Source organism: Patiria miniata, unplaced genomic scaffold (assembly GCF_015706575.1).
Source record: "Patiria miniata isolate m_02_andy unplaced genomic scaffold, ASM1570657v1 HiC_scaffold_16, whole genome shotgun sequence".
Lineage (NCBI taxonomy): Eukaryota > Metazoa > Echinodermata > Asteroidea > Valvatida > Asterinidae > Patiria > Patiria miniata.
In genome coordinates this window covers 3,035,540-3,058,510 of record NW_024037054.1, presented here as the reverse complement: position 1 = coordinate 3,058,510, position 22,971 = coordinate 3,035,540, and the positions used below count along the sequence as shown (strand labels likewise).

The following is a 22,971-nucleotide window of genomic DNA, read 5'->3' as shown; positions in this document are numbered from 1 at the left end:
TAAGCTTTTAAATGCAAATATTGCTGATTTTATTTCAAGAGCTTTTCAACAATGCCACTTCCAAAATTACTTACAGAATACTGTGAAAGTTATGCAGAGTTTAGCTACCTTCTTGCAAGGATATAGGATGAAGCAACACTTTTCATTTTTTTTTAAGGAGCATGCAAAGTAAAGTTATTACAAATTTATACATAACAGTTCTGATCAGTCTTCAATTACATGTAACAATCAAAGTACCGGTAGTGACGCCACGTCCGCCCTTGACTCGAGTTTCTGAAAGCAAAACTCTCTTTTCCGGCCATTTTTCTTCTCTGAAATCCTCTGTGACTGCGGTCATCCTGCCTCTTTGGTCCAAGCTCAACTCGTTTCCACGTAATCCCGTGCCGTGAGGGCTAGATGTAAGAAAGGCATCAACGGTGTCCGGTGCGATATCCCATGAGGATTAGGGTCCGTTCAGTCTAAAAAATGAAAGCCAAGCACAATTTCATGACGTCAACATTGTGTAGTCACGTGTTGCGTTAGGTAATTGACACCAATTGCAATCATTCAAAAAACGAAACTGTCAAAATCGTATGAATTACGCTTCTTGATTGTAATAAATTATAGGATCCAAGCATCCTGTGAAATCATTGTGCCCAGTAGGCCTATGCTGTGATTTTCATGAAAAAGAGGAGTTTACCATTAATTCCTTACAATGGTTCGGACCAAACAAACAAACAAAAAGACTTTTATCTCCCTCAATTGACCAACCTTAGTTTAGTTTGCAGTGGGTTACATATGTATCTGTGAATGAGAATTTATTTTCCTGAGTGGAGTGGGGGGGGGGGGGGGGGACTTGTTCCACCCCCCCCCCCCCCCCCCCGTCCCGTCCTCAACGATTGATGCCACTTGGGGAACCACCAAGACAGGGTTGGATAGCTCAGTTGGTAGAGCACTGGAATGGCAGTCCGGAGGTTGCAGGTTCAAACTCTGCTCCAGTCAATTTCTTTGTTTAACTTTTTAGGTAAAGGTAAAGGTACCCATAGCCATTCTTGGCCGTAGGGGCAGTGGGATGTTAGAGGTCCACTGTGTCTTGGGCGCAGCATATGAGTGGCGGGGCCCAGTCCTCTCCTCTCGCCGTCTTACCTTCCCTGAACGAATCAGGTACCCATTTTACTGTTGGGTTGTCAGAGAGAGTTTTCCAGTTGGTCTGAATGGGATTCAAACCGCCAACCTTCCACTCCGTAGCTCCACGCTCTAACCGCTCGGCTACAAGGCCCCTCTTTTATAATGTGACTATTCAGTTTCTCTTTGTGTTCGGTTTATGTGATTGATTTTACGTTTGTTTATTCCTTTCTTTTGTAGTTTTTAACCGGAGAAGTAATATACACAACTGATCTCAACATGTAGCAAGTCGTAGAGGGTAAGTTGAATTAGTCTGAGAAATTTCAATGTGAGTTAATCAAAAACAGAGAAGTGCTGGTTTTCAACTGTCTTTGCCTGGTTCAGTCTTCAACATTTGACCAACTGTGAAAGCATGTTCATGTAACTGAATATCTGTACCTGGTTATCCTGTACGTCTGAGGACTTGAAGCAATGGGTTTCTTATCATGGCAGTAAACCCCACGGTCCTGAGCCCAGGTCCTCGGAAGGTTTTCTTGTACAAATTTTATGGGACATGTCGAGAAAAGTCTAACCAATTCGAACAAAAGAAGGCAACAGTAAAGGTCCTCAGTTTGGTAGTATAGTAAAATCAGAATGGGTGTGTGCGCTTGTTTATGGTGTAAATCGAGGACACACATGTGCAACATCATCGCTGAATCGAGGACAGGAAGCAAATCGAGGACGACCTCGATTAGAAAACGTGTACAAAACCAATGAGAGCTGTTGCGAAAAAGTTTGAGTATCAACAAAAGAAAAGGGAAGAGGAACAATAGAAAATCCTTGATTTTCTGCATTCAATAGGGGACGTTGAACAATAGAGGACAATAGGGTCCCCAATTCCCGAAGGTCCCCAATTTGGCGATCGTATACAAAACATATGGGAGGTCTTTCCTAAAAAGTTTAAGTACAAACAAAAGAGGGACAATAGGGGTCCCATTGTAGGCAAATACACACTGTATGGGGTGGGGTGGGGGGGGGGGTTAAAATGTAGGTGGCAACCTGTTTCGTGTGGGAGGCGGCTCGGTCGCTTCTCGGGTGCATGCTTACTTTGTGAATGATCAACTGGTGAACAAATTTAGGTACCATTTCAACAGTCAGGAAAATTTTGTTACATAGGCCCTATAGTTAAATTTTTGCTGGACCGAAGGGACTTTCTACGGAGTCACTGACTGAATGACTGAATGAGAATACCGACAGACAGAATTACTGGTTGAATGAGTGTCACTGAGTATAAATCATGTCCTGAACTTTCCAGCTGTTAAACTTCTGGGGCCTGACTAGGTTCTAAAGCCAAGTTCTGTTCGGTTCATTTTTGTAACTGAAATGTTAAACCCTGTCAGTGTCACATCCCTAATTATCACCGAACCCTTCCCCTGTCCCCCTCCCCGTTCTAAAATGGTACTGCCCTGTCTCCCAGGGTAGCCCACAGTGGTCAGAATCATTCTACTGGCTTTAACCTTCATAATCTTGATTAGATTTATATTAGGCTCGGTGGCTTACTCATATGATGGCCCGCATATCATCAGTCTGATGTGTCATCATGGGGCTCCGTGATGGATTGCTAATGCCTGGCTGTTTGTGTCCCCCCCCCCCCCTTTCATTGCCTGTGGCTGTCCCCTTGCCCCGTTGCCCGATAGCGAACTGATAAACAACTTAAATGCACTTATTGAATTTGTAGAGTTTTTATTTACATTTTTTGGCCACTAAAAATGGAAAATAGGCTAGATGTAAACACCAAAAGCCCTTGACAATTTAATTAGAAAGTGTTGTCTTTCACATTCTTTCACTAATTTCGATTCATAAAAAAATTTTCGTTTAATTTTATCACTTTCATATTTTCCCCTGCATTTTAAGAAAAATTCTAGAAATTTAATATTTTAGAGGCAGTTCTTTTTAATTCATAATTATATAGGCCTACCTGTAAATTGCGTTGTTTTATTGTTTTTCAAATGCCACATTTTTTGTTAAAATCCACTTTACACCTTTGAGGAATATTAGCTCAAACTTCTTTTTAATAAAATAATTTTAAATATCAGCTGTTCCTCTACCTCAAAAAATATATCGATACAAACTTAATGTTCTTATTCATTATTTTAATTTGTAAGCTCTTTGCCAATTTTCAACAAGCCGTGCAGGTGCACACAAATCCCTATATCAGTGGCCAGTTTGGAACGGCATGTGTAAAACTTGATCAGCCCTTTAAAAATATTTGAATAATATATTCCATCAAGTCCAGTAATCAAACATACATACATCTATGTACTAATTTATTCAAAAATGCACAGCACTAGATATTGTCAGTTTGTCACCATGGCTGAGTTTATTTCTACATCTACTGCATTAAGACTGCTTGTGAGTTAGGGGAGTCAGGTTGGCGTAGTGGTACTTTCCTCGCCTTCCGCCGCTGTGACCTGGGTTTGAATCCTGCCTGGGCCAATATGTGGATTGGGTTTTCAGTCCCTGCCTGATTCCGTGGGTTTCCCCTAGAGTATTCTTCTGGGCTTTTCCTCCCACTTCTAAAACTGTAACTTCTTCTCATTGTCTTCTCTCCATTTATCCATCCTGTTATTGGTGCTTGCGCTGTTGGATGTGGCTGAAATATAATAAAATTAAAAAAATAAAATAAAAATTGTGCAAATGGGTATCTACCGGTACATGATAAGGGAAAGTTTCCGCATTTGAAGTTAAAAAATAAAAACAACTTTAAAGATCTTTTTGAAAACTAAATGCTGAAAAGGTTTGGACTGTGTACTACATGTACTTATTGCACCTAGCTTCCGCTATGCCTTTTAGGTACTTTTTATTTCAAAATTTTATGCTTTGGGGCTTTTGCCAAGTCAATAAATGTTGTTTTCATGAGTTTCGGCATTGAAGTTCTACAAAAAAAAAAAACAATTTTAAAGATATTTTTGAAAACTGGATGCTGAAAAGGTTTGGACTGTACTATATGTACTTATTGTGCCTACATGTAGCTTCCATTATGTCTTTTAGGTACTTTTTTTTCTCAAAATTTCATGCTTTGGTGTTTTTGCCAAGTCAATAAGTGTTTTCATGAAGGAGGGAGGAAAAACCTAATGGTGTCTGGAAAACGAAAGTGGTTGAGATTTTTGGGGGATTTCATCCTTTTGCTTGATTTCATTCTTTTACCTGTGAGGGTAGAGACCAGAATGCGCTGATCTCGAGCTGCTGCAGAAACTGGTCTCATGGCCTGATGAACAGGGGTAATAATTTGGGCAATTCACTATGCAGTGCGCCACCAAGAGTTTGCCACAGAGAGTTCATTTTTCCCAGTGCATTGTGGGAGATGGTCGACAAATTTGCAGCGCGGGACATTTGAAATTGTTCGTTTTTCCGGTCAGTAGTTTCATAAGCATATGATTCAAGTATATGTTTGCCCTTTTCTTTTCTTTGTATCAATATGGTAATTTTTGATAAGGCGGCAGAATGCTATGCCCCAATCTATAACAAATTAGCTCAAATTGTCTACTGACACTCATTCAAATTGGCCATGTTTTGTCGACCGTAAACTTGAAAAGTTGACTCTCCATGGCAAACTCTTGGTGGCGCACTGCATTGTGAATCGCCCAAATTGTGAAGCGCTTTGAGACCTTTGGTAAAAAGTACATACCGGTATAAGCACCACATTATTATTGCTGAACCGTTCACAGTACAGGTCAATTCAGGTACACTGTATCATGTTAGACTACTTATTTTTGAAATAAGTGTAAAACCTGATCCAGTAAGATACTTAGCTTGTCTTGCTTTTGCTGTTGGAACCCGTGCGGTGAACATCCTGGAAGTGGGGTCTAACGCAGGAAGTTTGCGCACTCATGACTAGCAAGTAGAAACCAGAGGCCCGGTATCCATGTCGAGTGGCGATCGGCTCACACTCAATTCCTGCCGTCATCCTGAATGTTACACGCTTGTGGGGGAAGTGAATTGGAAACAGTATCGGCAGAGGGTCGGAAAACCGGTCTCAAGTTTTAAAAAGATACGCATGGTCTCGTTAGCAAGTATCATTTGGCAGCTTGGGTTCTTGCTTGTATACCATGTACATGATGTGTTTTCAAAATGTGGTTATAAAAACTCTTTTTTTATTAGCTGGAAAATGCCCCTTGTAAGTTCCATAGTTTCTATTAAAAAAAATCATCGCAACTTTCAAAAATTTACTTCTTTCAGGCCTTGTAACATTATTAACTCGAAAGGTATGGAAGTACCCTGGATTATAAACTCATTTTGTTGTTGGAACAACCAGCAGAACCTACACTTCTTCTGTTAGTCAGGTGGCTTATGGTCTGAATCGTGACCGACTGGTCCAAAGCACCAAGCTTATGGCAGATAGATTCTTATAGCCCTAGAGAAGAAATTTAGAAGGGTTGACACCTGAAATTTGTTCAGGAAGGGTGCCTTATTTGCATAAATACCTGCCGTGTAATATATTCATTCCCATGTTTGGGTATAGGCCTACATATTTTTTGAAAAAGTAAATTTTGGGGATTCTACTTACATGTATATATATATCCTTACTTAAATAAGATTTTCTAAAACATGTAGGCCTAAGTCACTGGATAATTATGAGGACATAGGAAAGATCCAAAATGGCCGCTACCATTATACCCTAAAGTTGTGTGCAGTTACCTTTTCCCAAGATATCATCAAGTAGTCTTCCCAAACCTGATGAGCTTCAAATTCACAAAGTTACTTACTGGAGCAGTTACCCTAATAAAATGATATGGATAATAATGAGAACAATGATAATATCATGATAATTAGCCCAGAAAAAAAGGGGGAAAAAACCAATGAGGTGTCCGTAAATTGGGCTAAAAATTAGGCGAAGGATTGCTAATGTGGGTGATTTGATCCCCAAAATAGACAAAATATGATTGTATGTAATATGTCAACGTTGGAAGACTTCTTACACAGATAAAGGTGGGGAATTACTATGCCAAATATGCGCCAATATTTATCGCAGACAAAAACTTGCAACATGTCTATTCCTCAGTGATAGTTCGCCCCTCTGAAATGAATCTTTTCCACACGGAAGTCACATAGATGTCATACGATATAGCTGCTTGCCCATCATTCATGGAAAACGTGGAGTATTTTTTTTCTCTCATGACACCTCTTAGAGTCTTTGCACCGTCGGTTATCGAACCCAGTGAAATAATAATACGTCTGCTGTGAATAGTAGGTAAGAGTCTTTTGAGATTCATGTTACATTTCGCCTTCTGGACAAAAGTTTCAGAAGCTCGGAGGCCGTTTGATACTTGGCGTGAAAGCGAAGTGAGCGCATGTATTCACAGCAAGTAGTCGCGCTGCAAATTCACAAAAGGTGAACGTCATATTTCAACTCCGGCAGATTTCTCAGCGGACGTTTCCTGATATATCATATTCATTTCGTGTTTGCACAAAGCATGAACTGGCTAATTTAAAGGGAAAATACAACATTTGCAAACATCAAAAAATAAAACTACCAAATCATTTTGAAATACCTTGCTGGACTGTTAGTGAATGACAGTGTAAAGCATCCTGTAAAATCATGGCACCTGGTATAAAGTCATTTTCAAGAAAAGTGGTATTTTTGTATCAATTTCCAACGCTGATCGGCCGACCAGCGTTGGAAAAAACTGGCTTTTTTCAAATACTGGCCCCAGTTGACCATCGCACTTGTTTGCAATCGATTACACACCTATGAACGGGTACAAGCCAGCTAGACTGGTTCCCTGACCTTACAATTCCCCAATGTATGTAAACTGCTCTGTTTTTTCTTAAATGGAGTCAGGGAACCAGACTACAGGAAAATGATTGTTTTTCTTGGTTTTTATAGCATTTTCGAACCCAAAACCTCAAAAAAGTCAGTGTAACTATATTTGCTATATATTTCCAACCCCCCAATTCCATCCATTTCTGAAAATTACAGCAAAAGCAAATGATGTATATTCCCTTTAAATTCAACCTGCAAACTAAAAAAATACAGGGTGAGTAAAAAAAACCGAAACCCAAATGTCGGGACCATTGTTTTAGTGAAGTTCTGCACTTTCAAAATCTAGGATATGAAAGCCCAATTCATAAGCTTTCTTTTAGTACAAGAATCATTAAAATCACTCATGTACTTTTCAAGTTACTGAGTTTTAAACACAGCCACCGTTTTAAAGTTCTGTCCACGGATCACAAAAAAGTGCGTGTTCTTTCAGCAAAATGAAAACAATTCACACACATATCCTTATGTGATTTGTTTTCGTTTTGCTGAAAGAACACTGAACTTTTTTGTGATCCGTGGACAGAACCTTAAAACGGCAGTTGTGTTTAAAACTCTGTAATTTGAAAAGTACATGAGTGATTTGAATGATTCTTGTACTAAAAGAAAGGTAAATGAATTGGGCTTTCATATCCTAGATTTCGAAAATGCTACATGCAGAACTTCACTAAAACAATGGTCCCGACATTTGGGTTTCGTTTTTTTTTACTCACCCTGTGCACTAAATAACAGTGCAAAACTTCACTGAAAACATCCATTTTACTTCTGACAAGTACAATAAAGGATACAGTATTTAAGGAAAACTGAATATCTGGTTTTGTGTTTTTGAAAAAAGACGGTGGATATTACTTCAGAAAAATTGGTGAATGTTGACTTTTGTTACGTTGAATGTTGGCCTCTTCTGTTGAATGGAATTCTAAATAATGGAATTATTTTTAATAAAATTTTTAAAAAATAGAGAATATACTTTAATATACAAGTCTAAACAAAAGATTTTTTTCTGTATATATGTACAATTGTACATCGTATTAAAAAAAAAACAAACCCAGATATTATTGCTAATTGGAACAGAAGTAGGGCACATGTGAATCAAAGGGGGATATCCTCTGTTAGGGTTGAATCTCGTCTTTAAAATGACACACTGATCATGTCATTACATTCACGGTTGACTGAGCAGGGACCAATTTTATGCAAGGGTCTATTTAGAGACTTGCGCCACTTTTCATGGTGAAATCACTTTTTTCCCCCACCTGCCTTGATTGGCAACCATAGCCTTTCACTCTGTGACAAATGACACCACAAAAACCACAATTGAAAAAGTGGCCCAAGCCTCTAAATAGAACCTGTCATAAAATTGGTCACTGCTCAGTCAACCATGAATGTAATGACATGACCAGGGTGTCATCTTAAAGAGGAGATTCGACCCTAACAGAGGATATCTCCCTTTGATTCATATGTGCCCTACTTCTGTTCCAATTAGCAATAATATCTCGGTTTCATTTTTTTTTATCCACCCTGTATATATACATTTTGACACAAAGATCTCTCTTCAGCGTGCACAACACATCCAGAATTCCTCATATTACCATGGCAACAGTACATTAGTACTTAGATTCAAGAAACAAAAAAAGTTAAGAATGGAGCACCCCACTGTCACCCTTTGTTGACAACCGTTCCCGTTTTAGTCACACGAGGCATTCTGCAAACACTCCCTGCCCAAAATGCCGCACTTTCACCGACCGCTGTGACGTGATTTGGCGATTGCCCTTTTTTCTACCGTCTCGTGACGTATCTCTCAGCGAGAGCGCGCAGTTTGTTCAAGCCGACCATCGGTAAATATTTTTCCCCCTAAGTAATCAGACACGTCTTCACTGTGTTTGCTTTAGGTGGAAAACCCCATTTTCTGCATAAATACGGCATTCACGAATGTTAAATGTACTGAGAAAAGCTGTGCCAGACCTTTCATGACCTACCAATGACATTTTCTCCATTTGCAGTGAGTGATTTTTATAAACAAAAAAAAGAATCAAATATTTTGTGTACATACTCTTAGGAATAGGTCAAATAAATTACTGTATAAAATTATGAGATAGGCCTAAGTGTATTAAGCATATTGAATTTTTTTTAGATTTAACATTTGTGAACTAGTTGCATTTTTATCATGAATTGCAAATGAAACATTTTCTTTCTACCTTGTTTTGTTTTTTTGTTTTTTTTTCCCATTATCTTGTCATTTCTAAAGCTGACATTTATGAATTTTTCATAAACCACATCAAACGTCAACTGCATCAAATCGGGCAATCATTTATGCAGAGTCGGTCATGCACGCGCCAGGGGGAACCATTTCATGAATTGAAAAACGATATCGCGTTTAAATCAGCCCACCGTGTTTACGATGCTGCCCGAATCACCAGATCCTTCTGGACAAATAAGATCCCATTCCGAGCAAGAGGATTTGTGACGCCAATTCAGACCGACGACGTGCTGCACGAGAATAAGTAAGGGACATTTTCAAATACAAACCTGATGTCACGAAGCGTGCGTAATTATCGGTGTGTGGGGTATGATGCACATTTGGCCAGATTGCACAAAAATCTCATGTAGTACATTTCTTTGCTTTTTTGTAAAGGTCTGGTGACGGAAATTCCACATGATGTCTTACATTCAGTTGCGTAACCAGGGTTTTGTTCGCCCGTTGTAAATATAATGTTTGTCTCGCTTATAAATTCACGGACCATCCGTGGTAAAAGGTAAACAGGATTTGCACCGGCCTTCCGTCCTCCGGAAAATTGAAGGGGGGGGGGGCACAATCTTCTGGTAGGGGGCACTGTTACAAACCGAACAATCATTGACACTATCGGACAAGAAGTGGCGCTCTTCATCCCTGCAAATTTGCTGATGGACAGACGATTTTTCCGACGGTGCTATCTGTATAATGTGTGACACACACAACGTGTACCACGGTAAACTTTGGTAAACTGCAAGGCATTAGGTTAGTTGCCTTTCAACCAGCCTTTGAAATCTAGGATAAGTAAACAATCCAAAACATAAGATTTTCAAGGATTCCAGGCGGTAATATCCCTTTAAACAGTTGTCGAGCCTAAAAGAGCACATTCTCCCAAAAAGTGTTCCATTATTGAATTAGAAGAAAAAACACATACATGTATCATATGGGTACCACAGTTTAAAATGCAAATTTATAATTTTCTTAAAAACAGGTTTTCAAAACAAAAATATTGTGTTTTTAATGATTTTGTGTGAATTGCTGAGATTTTGTGCAATATATTCATGATATTTTTTGCAACTTCTGAAAACTTGGTGATTGAGTATCAAGTTGTTCACCGTATAACGTTTCAATATTCTCCATTTCAATTATCTGTCTCCCGCCCCTAAAATTAAAATGTTCATTTCAATGAATTAACTCCACTTTGATGCATTTTACTTGGAAACCATTAGATAATATCAGTTTCTCTAATCAGAATCTGGTAATTAACATCTCTCCCCCGAATCGTGATTCCAGAATCTTCCAGGCCAAATTTTTTTTATGTTCCTTTTTTGTTTTTTTATTTTCCCAAAGCATCTACATTTAATATCTGTTCCATCATAATCATCACATCTTGTGACATTTATACAAGAGAGGAAAAAAAAAGACAAGTCCTGTTCTCTTTATCGGCTATCCACCTCCCGTTGCTCATAGTTACCATGCCGGTAACCGTCATCAGGGGAACCGGCTCGGCCCTGCAAGATCTGCGATTACGTTAGCGATATTTTCGGGGTATTACACAGGAGAGTCTGTACGTGCACGTGACCGTGCACACGCGTGCATATGTGTCATCACCAATGCTAGCTATCATGGTACCTTGGATGCCTGGGCCAAAATAATTAAGTGCTCTTAATGCGCGAGCGGGCCTCCGAAAGATGAAAACTGGACGGCACATTCCATTCCCGTTTCTAGGGTTGTTCTCTGTAGCACTAGTTTTTAATGTTTTTGTTTTACTCAAGGATTTGTTGTTTACTCTGATTTGGAAAGAAATCCAGGATGATCATATTCATAGAAGAATGAAAAATAATTTACAAAGAGCCAGGACTATTTTCACGAGGCAAAGCCGAGTGAAATGAAAAAGTCCAGATTTTACCGAGCGAAAATATTCCTCCCCTTTCACAATTTAAAGCAACTCAATAGGCCCCCCTAGTTGTTTTATATAACTGACATATAGATCCTTGCTATTTGATTTGCAGTTTAAATGAACTTCTATTTCAATACAAAATTGGTGGGAAATGTATTTTTCTTTTCCAAACCAGCACTTTATGAAATGTTTGAACCCATGTCTGTAGCTAGCTAGTGGCTCTTGGGAACAAGGCTCTTGGGCTCAACGCGCACATCAGCATGCATTTGCACACAAATACCGTGCCATGGAACAGGGATGATCCTAACTGTTGAATAGGATGGGATTTTTTTTAGCCCTGGCGTGATGGGAGCAATAATGAATGTCATGTGATGTGAGCTCCACCAATCAAATGACAAGGATCTGTATGTCATGTTAAATATTTATCATACCCAAACTCCCTAGGGGGTGTACAAAATAATATTATAATTGGAGGATTCAGGACTGTTAGCTGTTATAAGTTCAGTTGATAAACCTGTGCCTGTAGGTGCTGCAGTATTGGCATTTGCCAAGACAGTTACAATGCCCCCAGTAAGACAAATGTCATGAAATTAATGCTTATAATGAGTGGTCCATCTCTTTCCAACACCATGCTCGACAGGGACAGTTGGGCCCAGTCATCATGAAAATAAATGAATGAAGAAGAAGAAGACAATTTAGCAGGTTTCTCTTAAAACCCGAGTCCATCATTTGCAGCTATCCAAAAAAGTAACCGGCGTAATTATTGTTGAAAAACATACTGGTTGAAAGATAGTAAGGGGACTAAACTCCCTGTGAAATTATCCTTTCTGGCAAGCTCTCATTTTGAAGAAATCAACGAAAGAAGGCATTTCCAACGGTGCTTCTTAAGAAGCACCGTAGGAAAATTTAAATTAGTTGTTCGTTTTGTTATTCGGCGCAGCGCGCACAAGCATTGGAACGACGCACAGGCGCGCGCGGTTGCTATAATTCGTTGGATCAGTGCGTAGCATCGCGTAAAGCTGCCATTCAAAACAATTCGAAACATGATTTAGCAACTTTTGATTTGAAATTGAGATCCTAGATTGCTGTTTTTCTCGGAATATGAAGCTGAAGCTGAGCTGAAACTTCATCAAGTAAGTTGTCCAGTATCCTTCATTAGATTTTGAACACTTTTGTTGCTTCAAACGAACAAAATGCACTAATTACAAATGATGGACTATAGCTTTAAAGGCACGTAGAAACATTGGTAATCACCCAGAAACGCACCTTCCGATTTTGATGAGGAAATCCGTGGCTTAAGTGAAAATGTATAGCAACAGAAATTCCATAACAAGACCCACAATGTCGTGCATATATATACATGTACATGTATGTTTTCTTTACTTCGCCTCGCCTGCTGCATTGCAGAGGTAGCTTCGTGGGTGAGTCCCAGCCTCGCGGGGGATCTCCCATCGTGGGGACGATCAATTAACTTAGCAGCATAATTTGCATGAGTAAAGTGAACGTGCATCCACCATAGCAGCCTATAATTTGCATGAGCAACTCCTGAACAGTACACACAAATACACACCCATGTTTGTTTTACATATGCTATGTGGACATTCCTTTGTTTTTGTGTCGTTAAGAAAACTCGGTACAAAAAATAACTTTACTTAAACTGTGAAAACTCTTTCAACCCCCAATTTGTTCTTTGATTTCCTTGAATGTTTTTCTTCATTCTGTGACTGATAACCCTAACCCGAAAATGCCTCTAAACCTGTTTTCCAGAGAGGGCGAAACGTTATGTGGACATGGCTTAGTCCACATAACGTCAACACAACCTGCATTATGTGGACATCTGTTGTTCACATGTCCACATAGTGACTGTAAGACAAACTCACAAATACACACCCATGTTTGTTTTACACACCTAGTGTGGACATTCCTTTGTTTTCGTGTAGTTAAGGAAAACCAGTGAAAAAAAATCATTTTTCTCAAACTGTGAAAACTCGTTCAACCCAATTTTTTTCTATGATTCCATTTAGTGTTTCTCTTCATTTTGCCACTGATAAACCTTACCCAAAAATGCCTCTAAACCTGTTTTCCAGAGAGGGGAAAACCTTGTGTGGACGTGGGCAAGTCCACACAACGTCACTGCCACCTGGTTTATGTGGACATCCTTTGTTCGGAAGTCCACACAGTGAATGTAATGCTTGTCCACAAATACACCTTTTCTGCTTTATAGTACTGGTATAACGGTAATTCACATTCAAGCATTAGGTTTTGAACAATTTTGTTGCTTCAGTGAGACAAAATGCACAAAGAGCAACTGAGGTGTAAGGCTTCCTTTATGATTCAGTAGATACTTCTGCAGTAATAAGTGTCAAAATAAACATGCAAAAACATCTTAATATGCTTATCAAAAGGTAATTATTTCCATTTTGCATAAACGTGCATTGTGAGCCTTGTTATTACTCGGGTCAATATTGGTCAAGACCCCCATTGGTTTGTACACAGTATGCCAGGAGGTGAGGAAGAAAATTTTGACTGTTTGTGACCTCTTAAATAGTTGGAGGGTTAATGATTGACCAGAGACATTGTGTGCTCCAAAGATGCAGCAAACAATGAGCAACGACGGGCAGGATGCTGACTTGTTTTTTATCTGTTCCACCTTCCCCTCATCTTTCTAAAATTCCCCTATTGGCAAATGGACTCTCCCACTGTGTTTTGATGCAATCAGTCCAGCCTTGATGAATTATTCATGTGGCCTTGTGGCGTCTTGGTTAGCACCGGTCTTGTTGCCCACATCTCCTTGCATCAGATTTGTACTGAGGGAGGGATGGCACCGGACTAGTCTTAAAGGTCTTTGGCCTAGCTCTCTGAATTAAGTGAAGTGATGCTGCAGTACGTGCATATCGTTGTTTTTTGTCGCCACCACATCACATGCATTGATGTTCTCCAGTATGATTTTTTTGTGCGTAGGAGAAGACAGATTGCTGGGAGAGCCTGCATTCTTCAAGTTACCTGTCTGAGTTGTGGAAGGAATGTTAGCAGTCAACATGGTCAACGGCTGACCGCTTGTTATCATATTGAGGTGAGTAAATGTTGCAGTTTTCTTTTCCATCTACTCTCACAGAAGAAGAGAGTATTAATTGTGCGCTAGATTTTCAAGGTCATTTGGTGATAAGCAGGGACAGCCATCCTTGTGAATGACTGATTGAAGTTATTCTATGTAATGAATATAAATATTGTGTACAGTATTTGTTGGCATCGTTGTCTAGGTTGCATTTGATGGTTGAACTAGGCTATATCATGGGGTTTTTTTTAGCGATTCTTCAGAAATTGAAACTAAATTAGTTTTTGGAGAAAAAAATAATTTGATGTGATGATTATTGTGTGCACCAGTGTTGATAGTAAGTAAACACGCAAATTTCTTAAGATGTGTCATAGGTTTGTCTTTCCGAGCATAAATTAGCATAAGTTTAATTACAAAATGTCACACACGTGACTGATCAAAATGCCCCACTCGTGACCCCAGACATGACAGAACAATTCCCATAAAGCAGACGGTATAATTTATGCATTCTGTAAATCACAAAAGACTAGTCTTCCTCCAAAATTAGTGTGGGTGTTTGCGTCCTTAGAACTTTGAAGAAAAGTGTGAATTTCCGATATGGGTCCGATTTTGACACAATTTGTGAAAGTAGAAACTATACTCTGAGGTAGGGAGTAAAAAGTACTAACCTGATGAATCAGTGTGTCAGATGTAGTTAACAAGGGGTAAAGCTTCAAAAATCAGACAAGCCCATTTCAGATCTTTCCGCTTTGTTTATGGCAGATTGTTATTTTCCCTCTGACCTGAGTTTGCAATTTTAGAGTTTCACCCCCTAAAATATTTTGGTTTTTTTTAATCGCTCATTTAAAAGCAATACAAAAGTTATTTGCTTTTGAATGAGACACCAAAAAAAAAAAAAAATCCGTCCACATTGAGCTGAGGAATATTTTATTTAGAAAGGTTGAAATTATTTGCGGCCTAATTAATAATTCAGGTGTATTTTTTGTGTGCATTACGTGTGATGCTCCCACGCGTATCCATGACGCAACGCAGGTCCTACTTTACCTCTATACTGGTAATTTTAGATGTTTGAGACACATTGTACGTGTACACGTGTACTTTTTTCACAGAACATAACTTCTTGTTTTCAAGATACTTATTTTCATTTTCTGTCTTCGCATCTTGTACAATTGCAAAATCTGTGCAAGCTAATTTCAGTCATTTAGTCAGGGCTGGCTTGACAAATATTTACATAACACTGAACTAAACAAATTGCATGGCTCACATGGCGTAGCGCCAGTCTTCCATAAATAACTGAATTTCAGGCGTACAAAGAACTGAAGGACAAAACAACACAATATGCCATTACCAACCTTGTGTATTATTATGTAGCGGCCATTTACTGCAGAAGGACAGACATATTATGTGGACAAACAAGAGCTATCAAATTGTCTGTCTGGTCCGGGTGCTGTCCACAGTGGCATACAAATTTGTTTCCAAATGAGAAAATTAGAAAGGATGTGTCGTTGGTGTATATAGTGTGCATTGAGTTGACCTAAAAAAATATGGCTGGAATTTTATGTAGTCTTTGATTCAAAACTGGAATTTGTTCTCCAATGGCTCTGTGCACAAGTACTCCTTCAAGGGCCAGAAAAGAAGAGTTGGGGGAGACCTGGTTCCCAATCCATCCACTGCGTATTTCGCATGATCCAAAGTTTTTGGGGTTGGGGATTAGTCTGGGAGACCATCGCAAGTTCAATTCGAACGTATTCGCGTGCCGATGACGCCTGACGCTCAAGCGAAAATGCTGTGGCTAATAGCTTTGGCACAATTCAGGAAGTCGTGCGTACTTTGCACGTGAATATTGAATGTCAGCAGGCAACTTATTGCATAATTCTGGGGATGCTGATGAAAAGCATCTACCCCCAGTGTTTTTAACACTCGACACTTAGGAATTTCCAAACACTTTTTTGTTGGAACAGAAACAGTGTATAATATAGAGGCCTTGTAGCCGAGCAGTTAGAGTGTGGGGCTATGGAAGGTTAGCGGTTCGAATTCCATTCGGACCAAAAACTGGAAAACTCTCTCTGACAACCCAACAGTAAAATGGGTACCTGATTCGTTCAGGGAAGGTAAGACGGCGAGAGGAGAGGACTGGGCCCTGCCACTCATATGCCGCGCCCAAGACACAGTGGACCTCTAACATCCCACTGCCCCTACGGCCAATAATGGCTATGGGATACCTTTACCTTTTAAACAATTTGCCGACATTTTCTTCACACTACATGTAACAAGATCACTGATGTACTGTGGCGGATTCCTTCCTCCATGGATAGACCATTTAAAACTTTAAAAGTAAAAAGAAGTATTTTTTAAATCTATACGCAATTTCACTGGCAGCTAATGTAGTTGATGCAAAACCGGTGATACTGTACATTATGTATGTGTTTGAATTTTCATCGGTAACTAGCCTAGCAGCTGCATTATAAACAAAGTTGACGACCAAAAATGAAAAAAAAATTAAGGGACACACCCAAAACCCCTCTTAGACAGCCCTGTGTGATACTTGAGTTGCATTTTATTCCAATCTCAAAAGGTGAAACATGTATACTACAACTTTGATTTTTTTCCCCAACGAAAAACAATTACAAGTGGATGCCAGTATTTACAAATTCCTCAACTTTTATCACTGGTGCAGTGTTTGGCTTCCACAATCTTGATCAGTATCGAGGCATGTTGCTGTACCAAATGGATAAGGATTAAAGTATGGAATGTTTTTGTTTGACAAAAACCTTATTTGTTTACATTGGGCAACATTGATATGAGGGTTCAATTGGACACACTTTGCAACAGCAAAGCTTTTAAATTTTCAGGCATTTTCTATTTCTGCCATTTTCAAGCCTCTGAAAATAACCCCTTTGTTTTGAGTTCCTTTTGCACAGAAAGATATGCTGGAATAATTGTCAAGCTGTAAAGAATTCAAAATTTTTAAAGTCAATAACCCATAATTATTTAAGTGAGGGTCTTTTACGGTGTCTGATGTCGCATTCAAATGTGAACATATTTGCATTGCTAGAAAAGTAGCAATTTCAAAAACAAAGTCTGTTTTGTCAGGGTGAAACTCCGGCGAAAATAGCATGGCGAAAAAGCAGCTTCAAATTGACATTGCCCTTATCTGTTTACCGCTGTGTGCGTGGGTGCAGCCTTTCAGCGTGGCATTGTTCTCTGACGATTAACCAAATTACTGTGCGGAGCACGTTCACGAAAATCCACGTGAGCCACGGGCGACGAGCCATGTGCGACGTTCAGCCCACGTAACCGGTGTTCAATATACTGCCCATTGTACTGCAGCCATCCAAATCGGGATGTGAAGGTCAAGATATTTTGAAATTTGAGTACATTTATTTATATCACTTCCTGTTAAAGAAAAAACAGTATACTTGATCTGTGTTGATTATCCTTAAATACCATGAAGTTAAAAATGTTGATGTTCTAAATTATTTCCTTGAAAGATGGTATGGTTTTTTGGTACATAATACCATGGAGGAAGGAATGATATAGAAATGAGCCCATATGCCTTTGCATGTATGCGTAATGTCAAATGAAAAAATGCCCACACGTCTATATTCATGTACACATAAAGTATAAATCCTCCATTTTAAATTAGTCACATTTCAATTTATTGACAAGCTTTTAAAGGGAAGATACAACCTTTGCCAACATCAAAAAAAAATTATCAAATTACCACGAAATGCTTTGGTCGGCCGACCAGCATTGGAAAAAACTGGCTTTTTTTCAAAAACTGCTCCTACTTTTTCATATTCAGTAAATTCCTTATTTTCTTTGCAATTGACTACACACCTGTGAGGGGGGTACAAGCCAGCTAGACTGATTCTCTGACCTTATAATTCGGCAATGTCTATAAAATGCTTCCTTTCATCTTAAGGGTCAGGGAACCAGACTACAAGAACATGATTGGTTTTCTTGGTTTTCCAGCATCTACGAACCCAAGATGTGAAACAAGTCAGTGTAACAATATTTGCTTTAACATACTATTCCTCCAAATCCATTTATTTCTGAAAATTACAGCAAAAGCAAATGTTGTACATTTCCTTTCAGTAATACGAATACTCCAAATGTGGTTAGTGATACCCCTTCCAAAATTAAAATTCCCTCTCCTAGCCAAGTTTTAAAAAAAGAAGAAGAAAACAACAAGGCCTCAGAAAAAAATGACAAAAGACTAATATTATGGTGTTCTTTTAAAATAAAAACCTTGCACCTAAAACAAATTACCTGGCTGATAATCACGTGCAATTGCCTTCATAATCCAACAAAACATCCCCTCCAGTTCAGCCGCAATAACAACACCCCCGTTGCCGAAAAATGGAAGAGTCACAGGTGTGACTCAAAAAAATTTGAGAGCTTTATAAAAGCGGGCGCCAAGGTTGCATGTGCATGGCAGTCACACAAACACATGAATGCTGCAGCATTGGTCAACACGCAAGGTTAGGTTATGTAACCAGCTTTGATTGGCCTTGTTGCGGGACTACACAGTAATTGTTCTGCTGTTGATGGGAAAAGAAAATCTGCAAATAGAACTGGTTCGTGTTGGATCTCATTGTGGTGTTGTCGGTGTTAGGAATTCAAGGTGAGTTCTTTCATCTCGGCACGTCCTGTGGATAAAAAGAAAAGTTATGAAATCTTGTGTTTTGGTTTCCGGGAATGATGAGAGATTGATTGAAATGTGTTCAATGGTTCAATACACTGACCCTCAAAGTGGGTGGATCATTGTTTTTTTTGTGGGTATGTACCTTCAAACATTTGCTCTTTAATAAAAGGTGTGTTCATATTGAAACAACTAGTGTGAAAAATATTCTGTGATGTCATCATATGTGAGTACTGTCTGAGAAGTTAAATGAAATTTGTTGTCTGCGGCTTAGTAAACACTAGATTTTTTAAGATGTACACGTGAACTGTATTCTGTACAATTGATATGTGTATACAGGGCCTATGTAATGAAATGGCATTTTGTATATTACCCTTTTAATTTTATTGACAAAAATAAGTGGGTAGGCATGCTAGCTAACATAATCAGTGATTTCAACAATGCACAGAATGCAGATTGTTTTTCTTCTCTCTTCGGATTTATTGTCTTTTCGGGAATTTCTTCAATTTTCTTTTACTTCTTAGTTCTACTTCACCAGATTGCCAACATGTTGTACATATTTAGATAGGATCTGACCGTGGAGAACTTTTCTATTTTCTAAAAGGCAGTGCAAAAATATTAAGCAAATTACGGTAGTTACATACTGTACAGTAGTTTAATATTGTCTTAGCAATTGACGTTCATATTCTGTAAACGTTTTTTGAATGGCTATTATTCACTGTACTGCCCCAAACTGCCCTGCCTGTTATTCCCTGTTGCGCTGAAACCGCTTGAGTACTCCATGGTTTTGTGGATTCTTCAGTACATAAACACAATGTAATACAATGCAGTATATTTACTTATGTGTATTGGAGCTTGTGAATTGGAATTATCTTGCAGAGATGCCCTTGACAATAACACATAGCTGAAGAAGATTTGTTTCATTGTCCAGTCAATTGTGCTTATTCTTCAGTGAATAAACACAATGTAATACAGTGTAGTACAAACATGGAGGTACAAATGTAGTACATTTGTTTGTATATGAAATGCTTGTGTATTGGAATTGTTCTTATCTCTCATTGCAAAGACTCCCTTGACATCTTCACAAAGCTGAAGAAGATTTTTTTTAATTGTTCAGTCAATTGTGTTTATTCTTCAGTGAATAAACACAATGTAATACAGTGTAGTACAGTTGCTTACAAATGTATATACATATGTATGAAACGCTTGTGTATTGGAATGGTTCTTATCTCTTGTTGCAAAGACTCCCTTGACCTGCATGAAGCTGAAGAAGATTTTGTTGTAATTGTCCAGTCAATTGTGTTTATTCTTCAGTGAATAAACACAATGTAATACAGTGTAGTACAGTTTTTTATACATGAAACGCTTGTGTATTGGAATTGTTCTTGTCTCTTGTTGCAAAGACTCCCTTGACATCTTCGCGAAGCTGAAGAAGAGTTGGTTGTCCAGTCATTTTACATACGTCTAGTATATGTCTAGTATTGTTCCGAGTTTCGCATTGTCAGTGGCCTTGCTGTCTTTCATTTTATCTGCTGTTCATTCCTGTTTGCAGCACGTGTGCTGAGGCTTCATCCATTGTCCCAGACATTAGGCTTTCAAGTCGATGCCAATCTCTCAACATACATGCATGTATTCCTCTATCTAGTGCCAAATCATATTGTGGATTGTAGTTGGTGACAGGTGTCGCAGTCACGTTTCAGCCTGTTCTGTGCTTGGAGGTTCTGCAACTTTGTTAGGAACAGGTCCCTTGTATTGCACATGATAATCTCATTGGTGACTGACATACAGTACACCACAGTTTTGGTAAGTTCTTATAAGAACATCAACTGTATTTTGTAAAGTTGTAAATTCAGTAGGCAAATCTGTTTTAAAGCAAATTCTGTCAGCAAACCTGTAAGGCTGTTTTTAAAATTAGCATTGCATTTCATCCAAGTTGGTTTTTTTTGACACTGACTGAAGTTTAGTGTTTCCATTTGTTTTGGAACGAAAGTCAAGAATTTCAGTTTGAGTCAGTCCATGAAATATAATTTTCCTGCTACAATTGTGTGGAATTGGAATGTTGGGGTTGTGCCGTTTTTTTCCTTCTCATGATGAAACACAGTGTTTTTTTTTGGTGCAGTTTTACATTTCACTGTGTGCAGGTATCGGTACACAACACTGTTCCGTAGTTGTGGGGACATTCACTTGTCTCTACGAGGTACATGTATTTGTGGGGACAGCAGAAAGTCCCAACTCGGTCCTTATGTGCCTAATAATAAAAACCTTCCCCATAACGCGGTGTAGGCCTACCCACACATGTGGTGTGCATTAATTGTAAGCAGCAAGACCCGAGCGTGAATGATGATCCTATGCTGTGAATACATAATTTTGTTTTCATAACACCGACCAAAATATCTGCCCCGACTTTTGCATCTCAGCAATCGACCCAACGCTATTCCCAGCCCTGTGCCCCTTGGTTCAAAACCCTGGATGCATACCCTATAGTCTTTCTCTTAAAAGCAAAAGCCATTCCCCTGCTCCCCCCCCCCCCCCCCCTTGTTTGTCTTGTCTCCGAGCCGGCTCAATCAATATCTACAGCAGCAGCGGTACGGTATGTGTATGCATGTGCGCCTGGCTTCGATTGACCAGGAGACTTATAGCCCGCGCATTACATGCACAACATCTGTACCATTGTAAGCCTATTGAAGCTGGATGAAGAGAAACATGCTGGGGCCCCTTTCAGGATCATTGTGTGCCCCCAGACAGCTGAAGATTGCGCCGATCGGTCGAAAGGATGCAAAGGACACCTGAGCAGCAGATTAAGGGTCTGGATTTTAGCAACTGACTTAATGGCGGAAGCAGCTGAGGCTGTCACCTGACATATGATAGCCAAGCTTCGAGCGGTTGTGCAGTCTCCTAAGAATGCGCATTTTTTTTTTTGAAAGTCAAATTAACGTTGAATTGTTTATTTAAGAATTCTTGGACTGAGAAATAAAAGCAAGAAACCAATTAGAAACCATTTTGTCACGTTCAGTCTGGCAAATGTTGAGGTCAATACACCTCTGCATTATTAAAGGTACGTAGGTGCATTTGTTTTTTGTGAATTTTTTGGGTTTTATTTGTTTGCAGCAACTAATTGCTCAAAAACATAAGTAGGCTGCAGAACAACTAACCTGATGAAGTTTCACCTCAGTACATGGGCAATATTTAAGGGGGCTCTTTTGTCAACTCTGTGCTGTTGATCTACATGTATAATGTCAAAGCCTTCAGGGTGGATTTTCCTCAGAAGTTCTCTTCTCTACCTAACAAGAGGGCAACAAATATCTTTTTGTTAGTTTGGCAATAAGACTTCTATCTTTAACTCGCATTATAAAACAAAAGGACATGGCAAAAATAAATCTTGTTTACTAAAATTATGGAAAGCTTAAAAGGTATCGTACAAATGTAGATAATTTTTCGTTTGTGCATTTTTTATTCGTTTGAAGCAACAAAAGTGCTAAAAATCTAAAGATGGGTGCTTAACAACTAACATGATGAAGTTTTAGCTCAGTGAATGCTGTATATTCCAAGAATACAATATTCTAGGATCTTGGTTTCATTTCAAAAGTTGCCAAGTCATGTTTGAATTGCACCTGAAATCAACATCCGGGACATGTTCTCATTCAGCTGATTGCAGCTATGCAATGTCACGTACTGAACTGACGAATAATAGCAACTGCACGCACGTGCATGTGCATTATTTCAACTCTTGCATGCACCCATTCACTGTTTCGCCGAATTACAAACCAACTACTAACAGGAATTTCCAAAAATGTGTCACTTGATGCATCTTTGGAAATGACCTTTTTTTTTTATAGTTTCTCCTAAATAGCAGCATGCCAGAAAGAATAATTTCACAGGGAATTTAGTGCCATTACTATCTTTAAACCAAGTGAGGTTTTCAACAATAATTTTGTCAGTTACTTTTTTGATAGCTGCTAATGATGTTCATGTAGTCTACCTTTAATGATGGGACGGGGGGGGGGGGCTTATGGACATGTATCTTGCTTGATTTAAAAATCAAAATGCTCACTGAAAACCAACGAATAACTTACCAATGGAGGAGTTCAGTGGATCCATTTATTTTGTTCGGTCATGCACACATTCCTACATGTTTCATGTACATGTAGTTTAATCTTGCAGAAAATTTGAGCAGAAAGTGAATTTTGTAAAGGAGAAAAAAAGTTTTTTATTTGTCCCAAAATGTTTCTTGACCAGTTTCCTC

General features: G+C 38.9%; 1 protein-coding gene across 3 annotated transcripts in view; it reads left to right on the top strand.

The window, feature by feature from the left end:
* LOC119722676 (fibroblast growth factor receptor substrate 2-like) overlaps window positions 1–22,971 on the top strand; it is a 42,209-nt gene that overhangs the window by 8,725 nt on the left and 10,513 nt on the right. The window contains exons 2-3 of one of the 3 annotated variants that reach the window (XM_038192920.1): window positions 1,345–1,402; window positions 13,990–14,101. The gene's annotated coding sequence lies outside the window, so the exon portion shown is untranslated. Of the gene's footprint in view, window positions 1–1,344; window positions 1,403–13,888; window positions 14,102–18,503; window positions 18,711–22,971 lie in introns of those variants that run through there. The other 2 variants (XM_038192921.1, XM_038192923.1) reach the window with 2 other exon arrangements.